The sequence below is a fragment of the Sapajus apella genome, unplaced genomic scaffold (genome assembly GCF_009761245.1).
Source record: "Sapajus apella isolate SASKATOON/1434 unplaced genomic scaffold, GSC_monkey_1.0 scaffold5, whole genome shotgun sequence".
In the NCBI taxonomy this organism is placed as follows: Eukaryota; Metazoa; Chordata; class Mammalia; order Primates; family Cebidae; genus Sapajus; species Sapajus apella.
This window is the reverse complement of record NW_022436945.1, coordinates 36,018,626-36,031,215: the sequence shown is the minus strand read 5'-3', so window position 1 is coordinate 36,031,215 and position 12,590 is coordinate 36,018,626.

Genomic DNA, 12,590 nt, shown 5'->3' with positions numbered 1-12,590 from the left:
ATATCATAAATAATACTCCTCAATAAATGAGAACGATCTATTTTTCCCTCATAATTAAGACTAGGTTTAATGCTTCTTTTAGCACAACAAGCAAATACCGGGGGTGGGGGGAAGCTATTGCTGTTTATTTTGGAAAAGATTGCATTGTAAATAGAATTATACCTTCTGGCCACTCTAAGAATAAACCATACATGGAATTGAAAATGTTCTTTAGAGACTGTGCTAACTGAATTATTCAAATATATTTCTCAAAGAGCCAATCTAAAATGCTGGCATTCATCATAAAGGTTGAGCGATTTTTAATTTATTTTCCATTAGACAATTACTCCTTGCATTTCTGCTCAAGTGATGGCCTTATTGCAAATTTCTTGATCTTGTCTTTCCAGAATCATCCATTCTATACTCTGATGCCAAATGTTTCTAAAGTTCATTTCTGTTCATTTCACGTTTGCCTTAGTCTGTGTTTGGTTTTTGGGGAATAGAATATGAATTGCTTACCATGACATTTAGGGCCCAACACAATCCAATCCTAAGTCACCTTTATCCTTGGCTCCACCTATTCTATAACCTAGTAATCCAGGACTGCATGAGATTCTCTGAACATATCCTGCATGAACATGCCTTAGTGCCTTGTCAAGCTAAATCCTTCACCTGGACTGTCTATTTTTTTGCTCTTGTCCTGCTGACAACATGTAAATCACAGCACTAGCCATTCTGCTGGCTGTGGCCACCTCTAGATTCTCTTTAATGTAATTGGTCCCTGGTGTTTTCCTATCTTCTCTGTCTAGTGTGTGTTTATTTGGCACCATTTTTTTTTTTATCTGTAAAGCGATTATTTTTGGATAAAGGATGAATTCTCTCTGATCACAAGTTCACAGTTATATCCTGTAAGTTTAACAAAATAAAAATCAATATATTCATTAGTCTGATGACAAAATGAGGGTCCTAGCATAGCACCTAGCAATTTGTAGGTTTAGTTTATCGGCTAATTGGAATTGTAAATTTAGTTGAGTAGTTAAAATCTAATAGCCTCATTAATGTCATCTTGCATATTTTATCAATAAAATGTTGATATTTTAATGTCAGAACTCATCTATTACAGCATGACAATAGTTTTCATTTTTTTTTTTTTTTTTTTTTTTTTTGAGACGGAGTTTCGCTCTTGTTACCCAGGCTGGAGTGCAATGGCGCGATCTCGGCTCACCGCAACCTCCGCCTCCTGGGTTCAGGCAATTCTCCTGCCTCAGCCTCCTGAGTAGCTGGGATTACAGGCACACGCCACCATGCCCAGCTGAATTTTTGTATTTGTAGTAGAGACGGGGTTTCACCATGTTGACCAGGATGGTCTCGCTCTCTTGACCTCGTGATCCACCCGCCTCGGCCTCCCAAAGTGCTGGGATTACAGGCTTGAGCCACCGCGCCCGGCCTAGTTTTCATTTTTTTATGTCTGATAATATAATATTAATAATTTAAAATAAATTGGCTAGACAAATTACTCCACACAGTTCCAGTTTGATTGTATACTATAACTAAAACAATCATTTATAATGCTCTGAACTAAAGATACTATAATAATTATATAATCATAATTCTGATGTTTACTTTAGAGCAATTGAAGAGGGACTCAGATTTACATATTTTAAAGCTGTCTTAAAATGGCATATTTTTGAGAAGTAATATAACTTTACTGTTTTTGACTGTCTTTCCCTCACTTACCACTTGGTAAGAGAATAAATTTAGAAAATAAAAGGATAAGTTTCCTATCTATATCATGATTGAAGACCCTTTCTCTTCTCTTTCTAGCCCCTGAGAATTTTTATTTGCTGCTTTAGTGCGTCACTAAATTTGGAATTCTTTGACAGCAATCATGCTTTTATTTAGGAAACATTCCTTACACAGACAATAGAAATAATTTTGAAATATAAGTACTGATATGTAATCATAGGACAGAGTTGGTTCCAATGACTTCAGCAGTAAAACACTGACATGACATTGTTGTCCTATGAAAGCCTTATTTTAGTGAGAACACATTAGTGCATCGCTTGTGGCATGCTAACCTGAGTAAAACTCCTTATAGTGAAAGCAGGAAGCAAAAGATGGTATCAAGGAGGCAAGAGGGTGAGAAAAGTTAGGAACTGTCATATGGAGCATTGTAAAAGAAGTTCCATAATGGATTTTAAAGTTGGCTAAGAGTAGAATGAAATGAAATGCTATACAAAATAGGGATGCTATTCCAATGTTTCTAGATCAATTTTCAGATGGTGTACAATCAGAAGTTAACCCTGGGCCTTAGAAAATGGTTAAATAATGGAGAGGACAGTATGAGGAGTCTTTTACAAGTAACATAATTTGATGTGTATTTAAACTCATTCTTGTTTTTATTTCTGAGTTGTTTGCACTGAGGCATAGACATTTACTATGGTATTACTGGGGCATATTCAAACTTTTGTTGCTGATCTAACTACTTTTACTGAGTGTTGCTGGTATTATGGATATAAACACAAAACAAAGTCAGTTATTTCTCTACCTCATGCCCCATTGGCAAGAAATGATTTCCTTAAAATACAAATTGATCTTTATCATAGTAGGTAAAAATGATTTAAACATAGAAATGAAGCTGTGGAAATAAAAGTAGGGTAAGAGTAAAAACATTCTGAGGATATACAGTGCATAAACGCAAACTTAGTATTTCTATTTTTAAAATGATTTGTTGTATCCTTATATTAACTTGCCTTCCTCTTTGGGAGTTGTTAACTCTTCCTGGCTATAAACACTTCAAGAGCAGACTACAATACATGTGATTTTGTTTTTTATTTTACTTTCAATCTTTCAATGTTACTCTTAAGACTACATATCTATAATTTGGTAATATAGTATGGATGGGAAATCGTATACAAGTAATTCTTCTTTACATAGTATTGCTTTGTTTTCCTCTTTTGAGAAAAGAATAAAGTCTGGAGCTACAGAAGTAATTGACTTATATTCATAGTATTTAAATATTAGATATTAGATATTGTGACTTGCATTTAATCATGTTTGTAAACTTCTGATTCATAATTATGTGATTTTATACTATGTGATTTTAGTGAGAACACATTAGTGCATTTTTGTATTAACAGCATTTACTTTTGAATTTAATCTTTCATTATGGTGTCTTCATAGTTGATATATATCTTGCAAACAGACTTAATGAAGCTGAAAATATATTTGATGAGTTTCCTAAATATTGGCAAAAATTATTAGGCAAGCACACACATACACATAGATATATACTACTGTAAATTGGAGACTTTCTTCTGAATATGTAAGATGGCAATATAGTGACTCACTTGCTACCAGGATGTAGGTTAGCACAGTGGTGTTCTAGGTACTCTAGATTCATAATATCACTTCAGTACATGACTTTAAGTAGGTTATTTAATCTTGCTGTTATTCAGCTTTCTCATCAGTCAAATAAGGATAATTCAATTATCTCGGTACTGGTTTATTGTGTCGTTGTTGTATTGCAAGTTATTTTTACATAAATCATACCATCACTGTGTACCTCCTAATTGCATATAATTGTAAGTAGTCAAGCATGTTTTTGATGTATAAATCAGTTGAACATGTTTAGAAAGTGTCTTGCACAAAGTTAAGTGCTCAGTATTTTTTTTTTTTTTTTTTGAGACTGACTCTTGCTCTTGTCACCCAGGATGGAGTGCAGTGGTGCCATCTCAACTCACGATAACCTCTGCCTTATGGATTAGGCAATTCTCCTGCCTCAGCCTCTTGAGTGGCTGAGAGTACAGGTGTGTGCCACTACACCTGGCTAATTTTTGTTTTTTTAGTAGAGATGGGATTTTACTGTGTTGGCCAGGCTGGCCTCAAACTCCTGACCTCAGGTGATCTGCCCACCTTGGCCTCCAAATTGCTGGGTTATGAGTATGAGCCAGTGTGCCCAGCCCTTAATAAATATTATTATTCCAGTTGTCCATTGCTGCTTAACAAAGTTCCTTGAAATTTGGTTAAAAAAAGATTGTTTTGGGTTTTCTTATTCACTTTTCTGTGGGATCACCTGGGTGATTCTTACAGGGGATTTCTTATGCAGTTTTGGTGAAATATTGCCAAAAATGGAGTTTTAGGAATGCTTTTCTAACTCACAGGCCTGATGTCTGGTCTGAGAGAAGTACAAAAGTAGTTGTTTGAGAATCTTTCTCTCTATGTGGTTATACGGAGCTTTCTCATAGCATGGCAGTCTCAGAAGTCAGACTTCTTATGTGGCAGCTTTTTTCCCCCAGAGTAAGAATTCTAAGTGACAGGAAGTGGAAACAGAAAATCCACTACTGCTCAGCATACAAACAAGCATACTGTTACTTCTGCCATATTCTATTAGTCAAGGAAGTTACAGAGTCCACTCCAATTCAAGACAAGAGGACGTAGGCCTTGCCTCTCCATGGAAGAGAGTCAAAGAATTGTGGCCACCTGCAATTGTCACATATATTGACACTATTGAGTAGCCTATTTAGTGAATATCATCACTTCACACCTTTGTGGCAGCTGAAAACATTGAAATTTAGATGCCTTGGCCCTAGATCCTCTACATTGAAGCAAATGTTAAAAGTGTCATCAAATAATTTGCCTTATAGTTAGTACGTGATTGCAGCCTATGAAAAATAACACAAGCTGTTTCCCTTTGACCTGTATTATTTGGTATGTTGTTGTGTATGCTGTCACTACCTAATAGTCAAACACTAATCCAGGTAAGAGAATTTAGGGGAAGAACCATTTATTTTTCAATGACACCCATAGAGGACACATATCTCTACATTCATAACATATGAAACAAGACTGTAAGAGAACTGGGTCCTTGATGTTTTTCTAGGCAGGGTGTTAAAATTAGAGGTCATTCAGGTTCTAGTAAAAGGAATTACCAGGGTAAAGGGGCTTCCTTCTAAACCTTCATTGAAAATAACAGCACAACTTCATAAATCAAGGAGACTTATGTCACTGAAGCTATGCCACTGAAGCTATATCCTTCCTGATGATATTACGCCATTCCATTAACTGTTCATTTAATTAGTTGATTAACTCCAGATCTGCTAGTGGGCAGTAACTGAGCCATTAAGCGGCAAATTGAAGGTAGGCAAATTTGAAATTAGATTTTGAGGTGCAAATTTCACAAAGTTAGTCTGTGTAAATAAGCAGATCACATGATCTAAATAGAGATGTCAGTTCTGCCAAATAACTGCAAACCATTAGTTTAAAAAACAAAAACTTTCCAGAAAGCATGAAATAGACCCTTTCATAATATCATGTGGTCAGGCTGCAGGGCTGTGCATTTTGATATTATAGATAAAATACATTTTACAAGTGCTAGTATAGCTACATAATGACTTTACATTAGAATTCTCTCTTGATCAAGACATTATTTTATGAATTGTTTTTCCCTAAATTCCATTGATTGTTCTCTTTTTTATCTTATTGAAATCATAGAATTGCAGCATGGTAATCAAAAAATAATAACATGGTGATAAAAATCAATTTCAAAGGGAATTTATTTACTTAGATTCCTTAAACACCTTGAAGTGCGTACATATAACACACATGAACACGTCTGAAAAACCCTTTTATCTTTCTGCCTACATTTCATAGTTACTTCCATATCCTTGCCCCCCAAAAGTCTCTATACACACTTTCCTGAGACCCATGCCATGCCCCACTCATCTCTTCATACTTCCTGTTTTCCTCCTGGCTCTCTGGTTTAATTTCTTCTCATATCCCATTACAAAAAAAAAAAAAAAAAAAAAAAAAAACAAAAAAAAAAAACTAACCTGACAGTTGGCAAAATCTGCTTTAGAGAGTTCCAATCACTCTTCTCCCTCAAATTGGATTTATGAGGGGATCCAGACTGAGAACAAAGGTGGGATGTTTGATGTTTCAGAGAGGGATGAGACTTATGTGAAAAGAAGAGGTAAAACATTGTTCCTCTTCTCACTTTTAAGATTAAGACCTGGGTGGGAGTTGGAGATGGGAAAGTAAACAAAGTTTGTGTTTTGAGAGAAGTTAGGTGAGAGAAGATCCTGCCATAGGAGACTCATTTGTGTGCTTCATCTGCAGAGTTCTGAAAGTGTCAGGCTCACAGAGACACACTGTCCAAAAGAATGCATTTCTTGTCATCTTGTTCAATACAATATTTATCCTAGATGTTTTATTTTTGGTGAAAAATTAGTATTTATGTTTGCATTAAAACAAGACAGTGTGGATTTATTGGATCTTGACTTTGTACTTCTAGCTTCTGCTATCATCTCATTTTAAAAACTGTGAAATATGTACAGTAAACAGCATTATGATTTTAACACATGGACAAACCTGACAGACAACCAGCAATTGCTTGTCTCTGTTTATCCGATCTTTCCAGGCCAAACCTTACTCACCACTGATATGGTTTGGCTGTGTCCCCATCTAAATCTCATTTTTAATAGTAGTTCCTGTAATTCCCATGTATTGTGGGAGGGATCCAGTGGGAGATAATTTAATCATGGGGCAATATGGCAGTTCCCCCCATACTGTTCTCCTGGTGGTGAAGAAGTCTCAAGAAATCTGATGATTTTATAAGGGCAAACCCTTTCACTTGGCTCTCATTTTCTTTTTGCTGGCTGCCACATAAGACATCCCTTTGCTCTTCCTTCATCTTCTACCTTGATTGTGAGGCCATGTGGAACTCTGAGTCAATTAAACCTCTTTTCTTTATAAATTGTCCAGTCTGGGGTATGTCTTTATCAGCAGTATTAAAATGGACTAATACAACCACCTTTCTATTAAATACACCATTAAGGAAACTTACTAATAAGGCAAGGTGGTGTGGGACACTAGCAGCAGAGGAAAATTAGAAAAACTAACAATATTATAAATATATATCTTATTATTTACTAAAACTTACTTTAATTTATGCTGTCCAATTAAAACATTGGAAAATTCATTTTTCAAAAGAGTAAAACATCAGCTATTATTGGAAATGTGATTTTATATTCCATTCAAGCAATATTTAAAATAAATTATTACAGTAGAATATCAACTTAAATTAGGAAGAACACAAGGTAATAGGAGAAAGTAAATATTCATATTAAATTGAGAAATCTATGAGACAGCTATATTATTGGAATGGGCTGGAGTATGCACACAATTAATGCATCCAAACTGCAGTTGAAATATAAGCTGTAATTGTTAAAATTCACAAATAGTGTTATATGTAGGAATTAGATGAATCAAACTTTTTGTGATAAAACTGGAATTGAGTAAAGCAAACAAACAAAAAAGATAGATGTAAGCATAATACCACGTTTTGTTTCTTTGTTGCTTCCAAACAGGATTTTACAAATATTTGATCCTTAAAAAAAAAACTTTGTAGCTGGGTGCAATGGCTTACGCCTATAATCCCAACACTTTGGGAGGCCGAGGCGGGTGGATCACGAGGTCAAGAGATAGAGACCATCCTGGTCAACATGGTGAAACCCATCTCTAATAAAAAACGCAAAAATTAGCCAGGCATGGTGGCACTGCCTGTAGTCCCAGCTACTCGGGAGGCTGAGGCAGGAGAATGGCTTGAACTCAGGAGGTGGAGGTTGCTGTGAGCAGAGATCGCACCATTGCACTCCAGCCTGAGCAACAAGAGCGAAACTCGGTCTCAAAGAAAAAAACCCAAAACTTTGTAAGTAAACTTAAATGATCTACAAAAATAGTACACTTTTTATGACAGAAAAAATTTGTAGCATTGTGTTAAAATCATCTGAAAATTTTCAAAGAATTCAATTGTTGTGCCAATAAAATACAGGTTTTAAAAATGTAGCAGATTGTAGTTATTAAAAACAAAGCCCATGACACAGGAAAGTATTTAAAATACCCATTCAAAATTAAGAGATAATATGAACAAATTTAATTGGATCTTAAATCTTATATAATATTTAACTTTCAAATTCTATATCTGTGCTTTGGAAAATTTAAATTTATATAAATTTTTTTTCTTGGCCTTCCACTCTAAGTAATATAAACTCACATTTTTAGAGACATAAAATTTAAAAGGCGTTTCAATTTGCAGGATGTAAATTTACAAAACCTTTGAAAGAATCATAAATAACAAAAAATATTAATGAAATTTGTCTCACACAAATATTTGCTCAAGAAAGTTTCTCTTAATAGAGGCAAAAAGAAAGTACTTGCAAAAATATCTGGGCTGAAAAAATTTTAATCTGAAATAAATATAAAGGATATTTTCTATTTAGCAGGATTTCAGTAAGCTTATTTTATCAATTTAAATACTATAACACATGGTGAAGAGTTAAGTGAAGATGCCAAAATTTTACATATATCACTCATAAAGTATGTATGTGAGAAGTCTGTAGGCGATTTAAAAGTTTACAAGCAATAATATAATATTAAAATATATTTTTCAGAAAATACTACTGACCCCGTTTTATAGTCCAAAACACTAATTAAAATACATCAGCATACAGCAAGAATGATCATTTTATGATATTTTTAATGTTCATATTATTAATACAGGCTTTAAAAAGTTTTAGCTTTAGTATACAGTTATATCATTTTAATTTTTAGAACTACTTTCCAAAATGAATTTTGAATTACATTTTACTGGTCCACCAATATAAAGTCTCAAAATCTCAAAAATTAGGAAAACATATTTTAATTAATTACATTGCTTCCTTTCACTTTTAAGGATCTCAGTTTGGACAGTTCTTTTTTTTCTTTTAGATGGAGTTTTGCTCTTGTTGCCCAGGCTGGAGTGCAATGGCACGATCCCAGCTCACCACAACCTCTGCCTCCCACATTCAAGTGATTCTCCTGCTTCAGCCTCTGGTGTAGCTGGGATTACAGGCATGCACCACCATGCTTGGCTAATTTTTTGTATTTTTAGTAGAGGTGGGGTTTCTCCGTGTTGATCAGGCTAGTCTCAAACTTGCAACCTCAGGGGATTCGCCCGCCTCTGCCTCTCAAAGTTCTGGGATTACAGGTGTGAGCTACCATGGCCGGCCTGGACAAAATATTGTATGGCCATCATATAAGTAGCATCGTAGATGGAAACACCTAACTCAATTCTTTTGTTTCCTTCATTACAGAGGGACTTATATTAGAAGAACACTCTTAATGTCTGTCTTCTTAGTTCCTCCTGTGGAGATAGCAATCATTTATCTTATTGGTCAGTTTCGTACACGCAGTCCTGCATATGACAGCCTTTTCCTTTTGCCTTAGGCGGAAACTGCTCACAGGAAGTGCCGTTTTACCCAACCCCTCCAGGCAGTAAAACGGAAAGACTCGGAATTTGCCTCTGCGCCATCTTCTTTTGGCCGTTACCTGTGACGTCCTTGGTAAGTTTGTCTAATTCTGGGGTTCAGTATCAGTAAGCTGAAAATTATAAGCCACGGTCTTCATTTGTTGTTCTAACAGTTATCAGGAAATATTTTGGATTTTTTTTTTTTTTTTGGCCACTTTACTTCTTTTGTTTCAATTCTTCCCGAGGGAACGGAAAGACATTACATTTTGGACCTTCCTCTCACTCCGACATCTAGGACATAGGATGGGAGTAAAAAGAACACGAAAAGGAGATGAATTCCATGTTGCAGAGTGATTTGTGTAGTTTTACTTTCTGGCATGGCTTAAGTGGGAAGTGTTACACTCTGGCAGAATTGGTGGTCTAGGCACTGATCACATCCGTTCAGCTGCAGTGGCAGTTTTGCCCACAGCAGAGTGACTGTTTTTATATAAACAAGTTTGCATACCTTTGGCTGTAAGTAAAAGCCAGCAAGCTTTGAGGGACTCAGTAAACAAAATCTGACCAGCAGTGGTGAGGCATCCCTGTTAAACGGATCTTGGTCAAGTGATTATTGATGCTTGGCTTTGAAATCTGTAGACACAGCTTTTCCTAAAGCGTCGACTGAGAGAAGGGTTTGACTATAGGGTCTTTCTGTGTATGAGCCTCATAGGTCTTAAAGTGTTTCTAGTATGGCCAGTGGTATTTGCGGGAAATATGTAGTGCCAGGCATAGGGGCATAGAAAGTCTGCTCAAATTCTGATCTTTTATATTGTTTTGACTCCTCTTCAGAGAGGAGAGAAGGAAGTTTAGAGTGGCAGATCTTGGAGTTCTGTGACTTGGCCTATAGATTTAAAAGTTGTTTCTATTTTTCGATCTCAGGGTGTCTTTGAATTTAACAATTGTATGTTCTCAGGTCATAACATTTGATTTCTGAGGTCCACACTGTGACTCCACCCACAAGATGTGCATATGGATATCACATTAGGAGATGTATATTAAATTAAAAGGGAATAGGAACCCTTTCTGTAAAGAGCATATATCTTCTTCATAAATTGAGGATGAGAAACCATTCTATACAATTGTTACAAAAACAGTGACTGAGAAAAAAATTTAAAAGTCTCATGATTGTAACATCTGGTTCTAAAAATCATTTTTGCTTAGGATTTCTAGGTGCTAGAGTGGTTCAAAATTTATGCTTCATTGTTAATAGGGAGCAGTGGAAAAATGGAAGCAAGAATAAAATAAGTTAGAGCTGGAGAAAAAAGTTTTTAGGAGAACATTTGGGAAATTAAGACTCCAGCTTAAGAGAAATGATGTAGAAAATGAGATTGAAGTTAAAGTAGACATCCGTAAGACGGAAATAGAGATTCAAGAGGATCTAAATGTTGTATATCATAAGATTGGTAAAAGAAGAGATGTTTAGTAGTTACTAGATTGAGATAAGGACCCTAGTCTCAATCACAAAGAGAAAGAGGCAAGATCTCAAATGGAATGACTCCTTCAAAGAGAGTCAAGAAATAGGAAATTATTAAGAAGTCACAGTTCAGGAATGACATTAAAGGCAATTAGAACTAAAACTAGGAAAAAATGTTGAACTCATGAAGTGTCATTAGGTGATTTCCAAGGTAATATAGCCATTGTAGATTTTGAATATAGATATATTTTGTGCCTTGAAGGACTGTGCCTAAAAATTAGGATTTAAGACAAGGTTCAAGCAAGAGGGGTACATTGGAAGGAGCCAGGTAGGAAGATAAATTCAACCTAAGATAGACTAGATGTTGGTCTGATGAGAGAAAAGTTCCTGAATGGAATTATTTGTCTCAGGGAAGAAGAGGTGAAAATATGTGTTTGAACGGTATACTTTCAGTACATTCAAAATTGAGTGATTTCATTGTTATTGATAGAGAAGAAGATTCTGGAACTTATGAACTAGAGGAGTATGTTAGAAAAAAACTAATGCCTAGAAAAAAATAAGGTAGTCAAGTATTCATTTCCAGCAAATAGCATTAATGCTATATGTGTTGGAGAAGAAACCAAATTAATAAGTAGGTTAAGCAGTTAGAAACTCAACTTCCTAAGTTGATTACATAGCGAAGAACAGCTAAAACTTTCTGAAAGGCATAAGAGAAGGAAAGAAGAAAATAAAAATTAGAGGTGTGCTTCATTGTTGCAGAAAAATATGTAGCAGAATAAAATGCTATTCAAGGTCTGAACAATTTTATGATGAAAGACAGTGTCTAAAGGAGCACATGGAGAAGGAACTGTTGGTCCCTGGAGGCACAGGCTTCAGAATCATCAATTGAAGCTTCAGTTCAGGAATCTGCTGAGAGTGATTGTCCAGTTGAAATAAATAGGATGAGAGAGAAACCCTCCCTAAGAGGCAGGTCACCAACTTATCAATTCCATAATGAGAAACAGTGGAAATAGCTACTATAATATACGATTGAAATATATACTTATCAGAGGTGGTAGGCTCTGTTTTGTAAGTTAGACACCACTTTCAGCTGCACCAAAGTGGCAGGAGCTGAGGCTCAGAGAAGGAATGAAAATGAGGTTTTAAAACAGATTATAGAGGGAAAATTTTATACTTAATTAAAACCTGGGGGCGGGGTGCAGTGGCTCACACCTGTAATCCCAGCACTTTGGGAAGCCAAGGCAGGTGGATCAGAAGGTCAGGAGCTCAAGACCAGCCTGGCCAGAATAGTGAAACCTCCATCTCTACTAAAAATACAGAAAAAAAAAAAAAACCCGAAAAGAAATTAGCCGGGCATGGTGGTGGGCACCTGTAGTTCCAGCTACTTGGGAGGCTGGGGCAGGAGAACTGCTTGAACCCAGGAAGTGGAGGTTGCAGTGAACCAAGATCATGCTATTGCACTGCAGCCTGGGCAACAGTGTGAGACTCCAGAAGAAAACAAAACAAAACAAAAATACACCTGGTGATTTTGATTGCAAATTATTTAACTTTTCTGAAAGGCAGGAATGTCTCACATGTCATTTTCTGGGAGAGGCAGCAGTATGCTGAGTGCGTTTACTCCCAGGTAGGGTGAATCCTTAATGTTAAAATTATCTTATTGATAGGAGTTTTCAGGATTATGTGTTATGTAAATGACAAGCATTCTGATGAGGCTGCAACCAAGAATATTTTCATGTCCCCTTCTTCTAGAAGACATTCAGCTCTGTTTTCTAAGAACACAGTGTGCTTTGAGATAACTGTTGGAGAGTTTGTGAGTGTGGCTGTGTTTAAATTTCATAGGTATGGGACAGTTTTGTTGAGTATATGTATTCT